The 6000-nt window shown below is 44.7% G+C and overlaps 1 protein-coding gene across 2 annotated transcripts in view; it reads left to right on the top strand.

The window, feature by feature from the left end:
• The first annotated feature begins 5814 nt into the window (after window positions 1-5814).
• SMARCA2 (SWI/SNF related, matrix associated, actin dependent regulator of chromatin, subfamily a, member 2) overlaps window positions 5815-6000 on the top strand; it is a 117850-nt gene continuing 117664 nt past the window's right edge. Inside the window, exon 1 of one of the 2 annotated variants that reach the window (XM_051788432.1) lies at window positions 5815-5979. The gene's annotated coding sequence lies outside the window, so the exon portion shown is untranslated. The remainder of the gene's footprint in view (window positions 5980-6000) is intronic. The other variant, XM_051788435.1, reaches the window with a different exon arrangement.

Genomic DNA, 6000 nt, shown 5'->3' with positions numbered 1-6000 from the left:
CAGTAGGAGCACTATTAACCACAGGAAGAATAGCAAAATCGATTCTCTGAGAACTTCAGGCTTCACTTTAGAACTCTGGGTTTGCCCCACTGAACAAAAGTTGTTTGACCACTTCCAGCAGGCAGTTTAACAGGACAGGAATAGCCAGAACTAGAAAACAAATTATCTTATTAAGGCACACGAAAAGATAACAGGATGCCAGAATCAGAACAGGTTAGCACCCAGGAATGAATGCTTAATAACTGAGGACACATCAGAGTGCCAAAGAAATCCATTCTGTGCATGGTTCTCTTTAATAGTCTTTTAAATTTCTTCAGTAATGAGTATGTTCACAAAATCTGCATCTGACAAAAAGCTAGTGGGAGTTGGTGAGCACCTGGATTAGAATGGAATGGAAAATGATGTTGAGAAATTACAGAGAAGCTAAAAAAATTAAGATAAAATTCAATAAAATCAAGTGTAGAGTTACAGTCCTGTAAAAAAACACACACAAAACTGAAAGTATCTGCTTAGGAAGAACAACAGCAGCCTGAAAAAAACAAAGTGAGAAAGAGATGAACACCACTGTGTACTTCTCCTATCCCATAAAATATGACATCAAACCAAACTCTAGAACTTTATCGACTACAAAATAAATAGGAACAGTAGCACATTATCACTGCAAGCCAACCACCTTTCTCACACACAGACTTTATTCTGGAATGTATTCAGAAGGCTCTTTTGACCAAGGAGATTGTTATTCCCCTCTAACTAGCCTTGAGAAGATCTCAGTTTAGTATTATCTTTCCAACATCACACTCACAAAAACACCTTGAGAGTTTAGAGCAAATCAAGCTACAGACTCTATCTTTTAAAACTGTGAAGGCAGGTAGATGAACATGTACGTATCCAGAAAAAAGGCTGAGGGAAAAAGTGCATTGAGTACCAAGTACATTCATAAAAGCTGTATTAGAACATAAGTTTTACTTTTAAATTTAAAAGTAATTAATTCTTCCGTAAGAAAAGGAAAACCTCAAATCAGCTTTAACTTCGTTGTCAATCGTAACAGGCTGAGACACATCCCTTCAATGGAGTATGGCACACTCATATCATTACATACTGAAGAACAACAGACAGATAAAGAGTAACCTTCCCTCTAGGATTCACTTCAGGAAAACTACTGTTCCCAATTAACAGACAGGTCATGAGAAGACTACTGGAGGTCACCTAGTCCAACCTCCTTGCTCAAGCAGGACGCCCTGGGGCATGGTACTCCTGATTTTGTCCAGACTGCTTTTGAATATCTCCAGGGAAGGAGACTCCTCAACCTCTCTGGGCAATCTGTTCCAATGCTCAGTCAGTAAAGAAGTTCTTCCTCATGTTCAGGTATAAATTCCTGTGTTTCTGCATTATCTCTCATCGTATTGTTCAGTATCACCAAGAAGAGTCTGGATCCATCCTCTTGACATCCAACCATCAGATATTTATACATATTGTTGTGATCTCCTCTCAGTCATCTCTTCTCCAGGCTGAATAAGCCCAGCTCTCTCAGTCTTTTCTCATAACTGGGGTGATCCAGCTCCCTCATCATCTTTCTCACCCTCCACTGGACCTGCTCCAGGAGCTCCATGTCTCTTGTCCTGAGGAGCTCAGAACTGGACACAGCACCAGGGCTGAGTAGAGGGACAGGATCACCTCCCTCAACCTGCTGTCAATGCTCTTCCTAAGGTACCTCAGGACCCCATTGGCCTTCTTGGCCACAAGGACACGCTGCTGGCTTGTGGACAGCTTTTTGTCCATCAGGATCCCCAGGTCCTTTTCCACAGAGCTGCTTTCCAGGAGGTCAGCCCCCAGCCTGTACTGGACCCTCCATTTGCCTTTGTTGTATTTCAGACAGTTCTTCTCTGCCCATCTCTCCAACCTATTGAGGTCCTTCCAAAGGTCTGCACAGCCCTCTGGGGTATCAGGCACTTCTCCACCCTTGTGTCATCAGCAAACTCACTGATGAGGCCTCTGCCCTTTCATCCAAGTCATTGATGAAGAAATTAAACAGTACTGGACAAGTATTGACTTTTGGTGGATCCTACTAGTGACAGGCCTCCAAGTAGATCCTGTGCAACCGATTATCAGCCTCTGGGATCTGCCATTCAGCAAATCCTCAATACACCTCACTGTCCACTTGTCCAGCCCACAGTTCCTGAGCTTGCTTATCAGGATATTGTGGGAGATAGTGTCAAAATCCTTGCTCTAAGTCCAGGTAGATAACATCTACTGCTCTTCCCTCATCCACGCAGGTACTTGCCAATCATAGGTTCATTAAGCATGATTTCCCTTTGGTGAATCCATGCTGACTACTGCTCATCACCTTCTTGTCTACCACTTGCATAGAGATGGCCTCCAGGATGAGATGTTTCATCATGTTTCCAGGGACCAAGGCAAGGCTGACTGGCCTGCAGCTCTCTTGGTCCTCCTTCTTGCCCTGTTTGAAGACTGGGGTGACACTTGCTTCCATCCAGTATTCTGGCACCTCTCCTGACTGCCACGACCTTTCAAAGATCTGAGAGTGGCCTCAAAATCATGTCTGCCAGTTCCCTCAGCACTCATAGGTATATCTCATCAGAGCCCATGGACCTGTGGATGGCAAGTTTGCTTCTTTATGATTTTCCTGGACACATGAAAAAAGTATTTTTGTTCTGTTATTTATAGAGAAACATGAGCATATTGGAATATTCTAGCTTAAACCCTTTTTCACTTGCCACCAAAGCTAAAGCAGCTGGACTTCTAGGAATTGGTTGAGACACTAAAAAATACTCTTTTCTGCCATTTCTGCTGAAGTGGCTGGAACCTCTGACAGACAGTTGGTGGTAAAGAGAGAAATAGCATCACTAACTGTTACAGCAGGGGTTTCAAGGTGGTAATGGTGAGGTTGCTATAAACATCTGCAACTCCCTAATGGCAATGACCTTCTTTTGGTATAGGTGTCTCTGCAAGAGTTCCAGTTACATCAGTTTCTAAACCAACTTAATTATATCGCTATCATTCCTCACATAAACAAGCTTTAGTTCCACAACAACGTATGTAAGTAGTCAAAGTGGTATCTTTTCTCATCGTGGTACTTTCTCTAGTTTGAAAATTTTATGTGCCATTTTACTCTTCTTGGCAGCATCCAAAACATTAATTCAAGTTCAGGGCCTGCATCTTTTTTTCCCTTTGCTAAGCTAGATAAATTAATAGGCGGAAAACCAATTTATCCTTTAGCATGGGATTATTCATCACATTTAAATATACATATGCACGAAGCTTCAGCTACTCAAGTCTCATAGGGAAGCCTTATTGACCCTACCAATTAAGACTTTCATGTCAGTTGACCATGAGCCCCTTGGAAAAAAAAACATATGCGTTCCCATTCCCTCAGCACAGGTTACAACGAGATTAAATGGTACTTCATCAAAATGCAAAAAGCCTTCAGACTGACACCAGCAACACCCATGTTCATGTTCTCCCAAAATTAAATTGGATGCTGCAACCTTCCCAAAAATAAACATAATAATTAACTAAATATATGCGGTTTTATCCCAAAGTCAAGTGAACATTTTTTCTTCTGCCTGAAAGATTTACTTAGTTTCTTTTTTCTTCTCTGTATGCTTTCTACCAAAAAGAATGGCTTGACCTGGTTTAGAATGGTTTGAGTGCTGCTGAGTCCAACAAGCAGTTGAGCTGTCTTGAAAGGAAGCTTCCCCTCCATTATTTAATGTTTGTTTTCTCTTCTGCAGGCAGAAAAGGCAAACAGTCCTCAGATTTACTCTGGGGAATAGAGGAGGAAAAACAAACCACAAACTCAAATGACTACCTAATGAGAGTTTCAGTAAGGTATTAAGGGGAAGAAAGAAAAAAGATTTAAAAAAGGATCTCTTTACCACTTTCATTTTCATTAGCATAATTTTCCAAGAATGTTAACTACATTCTTTTATCTCTTAGACACCGGTTTGCGACTCATAGCTTAAGACAAAGCTAAAAGCAAAGCTATAAATTACACATAAAAAGATTTACATAATGACATAGACTATTTTGTATACACAGATTTGAATGTTTCAGTTTCTTTGATTTTGTTCCCAAGTAAATATTTTTCACAGACAAGGGTGAACTGAAAATGTAGTCTTTGAAATTCTTTATTTTATTGACACTTAGTGCTGTCCAGTTAGCTCTGATTCTTACACACTTGTCTTTCCGCATTTCGGTAGTTGACTTTACATAATAAGTAAGATAAAGCGAACGACTAAGTTGGAAAACTACAGAAACAGCAGTAATTAGGACGGTATTGCCAGCATTGTAACTTGGTGATTACCGCTCCTATTCGAACCATGAAAAGTGCTCCAAGCTAAAAACCACGTAAACAATAGCTGTCACTTAAAAGACCATAAGGTGTATTTGGTGCTCCCAGCACTGCTTCAGGTCCTTAATTAATCCACCTGGCCACAGCAGAGAAACTTCATGGTTTCTCTGTCACCTAAGCATCTGTAGTAGCTACTGATTTTAATATTGAAGTTCCTACGAACATTTTTACTCCGTAGTAAAAAGTGAAATTCACAGTAAGAGAGATACACTAGCTTCAGAAGGGCAAATACCTCCCATAGGATAAGATCTTAAAAAAATATAACTACACGTACGGTGGTCTGGCTGAATTTTTTTTTGTCTCTAAAACTGGTATTCAACAAAAAAACCCCTTTAAAGTGGCGGGCCCAGTACTTTAATCAAGTACTCAATCGCCTGTTACACGAACAGCTAGCTTGTGCAAACAACGTGAGAGCTCTGCAGCCCTGCAAACCAGGTAAACGATGTACACCATAAAAAAAAAAAAAAAAAAAAACCCACCAAAACCCAAACCAACCAACAAACAAACAAAAAACCCAAAACCCCCCAAAAAACAAAAACCACCACCACCAACAAAACCAACCCCGCCCCCCCAAAAAACACGAGCACCACCATCAAAAACAACACAAAAAACCCACACAGAAGTACGGCACCAGCACGCGGAGCTGCAAAGTGTACTTCTATATCAGCTGTAAAAAGCTCCGCGGACGAAAGCAAGCAAGACGGAACAAACATAACTGCACTATAACGAGAGATCTCTCCTCTCGGTCGGCTTTACGGTCCCCGCCGACACTCAAGCAGCTGCCCCAGGAGGGTCTGCGGGCAGCCCCGGCGCTGCCGCTGGAGCCGCCGTCCGCAGGAGAGACCGGTTCAGCTAGAATGCTCTCGACATTCCTTCTCTTGTCCACGACAGCACCCTTTGAGAGAGAGGACGGCGGGCGTCCAAGTTTTTGTTCCCGACTTTTTTTTTTTTTTTTTTTTAAAGGCAGGGGACACCCGCCCTGCACACATACACACACACAGAGCCCAAATGCCAGGTACTGCAGACCTCAAGCCCGTCAGCCTGGACCCCTGCCCGCTCCTTCAGCGGGGCAGGGGCACGGCGCAGTTCCGGCAGCTTCTCCACCTCTTCCCCAAACTACTCCCGCGAGTGCCGCCGGCGCCCTGCCGCCGCCTCCGCACGGCAGGCGCTGCTGCCCCTCTCTCCCCCCAGCAGATACGAGCTGGGGCGCGGCGGAGACACACGGGGCACGGCGGAGACACACGGGGCACGGCGCCGCACGGCACGGCACAACCTCCTCCCCCCGTCCCCGCACCGCGGAGCCCAGCGGAGCACACACCTCCCCGGCCGCGCGGCTGAGCGACAGTCGCCGCGACCAATAGAACAGCCCTTTCCGCGCAGGGGGGCGGACACTCCCTGGCCGGCGGACCAATGGGAGCGCCGCTTCCTGAGCAGTGGCGTCCGCGAAGGGGGGCCGAAGGAGGGGCAGGAGTTTAGGAAGAGGAGGGAATGGCTGTCACCGGTGAAGTCATGTTGGTAATCTAGTCCCTCGCTCCGGTTCCGGGCTCGGTGACTCACCGAGGGGGGAGAGGAGCGATACCCAGCACGGCGCTCCGCCCGGGCGGAAGGTAAATACAACTTACAACTCG

The sequence above is a fragment of the Manacus candei genome, unplaced genomic scaffold (genome assembly GCF_025592945.1).
Source record: "Manacus candei isolate 608988 ecotype Guabito, Panama unplaced genomic scaffold, ASM2559294v1 h1tg000024l, whole genome shotgun sequence".
NCBI classification, from domain to species: Eukaryota; Metazoa; Chordata; class Aves; order Passeriformes; family Pipridae; genus Manacus; species Manacus candei.
The sequence above is the reverse complement of the archived record's forward strand: the minus strand, read 5'-3'. Positions and strand labels throughout refer to the sequence as shown.